Source organism: Dermacentor silvarum, chromosome 9 (assembly GCF_013339745.2).
Source record: "Dermacentor silvarum isolate Dsil-2018 chromosome 9, BIME_Dsil_1.4, whole genome shotgun sequence".
Taxonomy (NCBI): domain Eukaryota; kingdom Metazoa; phylum Arthropoda; class Arachnida; order Ixodida; family Ixodidae; genus Dermacentor; species Dermacentor silvarum.
Genome location: NC_051162.1, coordinates 91817859 through 91818928, shown reverse-complemented (window position 1 = coordinate 91818928; position 1070 = coordinate 91817859).

The following is a 1070-nucleotide window of genomic DNA, read 5'->3' as shown; positions in this document are numbered from 1 at the left end:
ATGCTCGCATCTGTTCTCGCCGTCGTTCTTGGTAGGCACGCTGCTTGTCGGGAATGCGCCGGTGAGAAACGCTAATGAAACACCGCAGGCACTGCCTAGCTTTGGTCAGAAGGTCCCCCCTACCGCCCGAGTGTCTCATATGGCTCATTATGTCCCACATTCCACATCGTTGCGGTCACTACTGATGAAAAAGGCTGAAGGCTCATAATTCGAGTCACTGATTTCTGATTAAGAGCGTGCAAAGCATTAAAACTTCTGAATTGTGGAACAGGCACCTGCACTTTTCATTTCAATTAAAAAAAAAATATGGTAGTCAGCAATATCATGACGGCCTGCTAATTCAAAAGACAATCGCCAGGATTTTTGGTTCCTTCACAAGTTGCGACGTCAACAGGGTCATGGACGCAACATTATCAGGGTGTGAACTGTCAACTGGTCCATGTATGAGGAACAGTGGGCTCGTCTGATAGCACGACTTTGCCATGCAGTCGCATGCTCATCTTGCTCGCCTGTCATGTACTATCACATGATTGCATTTTGCATTGCGTGTTTTGCACAGCGTGTGCAGTGGCAACAGCGCGGAGTTTTGATAAATGCACGTTGACTTGTTTTCAAACAAGCGCCAGTGAGACAATCTGTAGTGCTGCAGCCTTACATGTCTTCTAGAGAAGTATGTACCCTTGTTGCCAATTCTTACGGGTTAATACATTCAAAAAATAGCAGCCAGCCTCCTCAGCTAGAGAAAGTGAACTGTCAGCGCCATGCACCCATGATACGATTTAATGGCACCCCTTCAAAACGGGGCCGTGACAGTCCCCTAGCCTGGTCGGTTTAATCACGTATGTTATATGTTTTTTTATCTAGCATTTTAGTAGCATGTAGACGGGACAGCTGCACACCCCTGGTGGCTCTGCAGATACAGTGCCATCTATAATCACAACAGAGGAGAGAATGCCCATGGGGAGAGTAGCAAAGGTGAGAAAAATAGCTCACTCGCCTTTATCTCAAATGGTTAAGGGGCATTTTAAATGGGCACTGTTATATGCAAAAAGTTAGAAGCAACACTACTG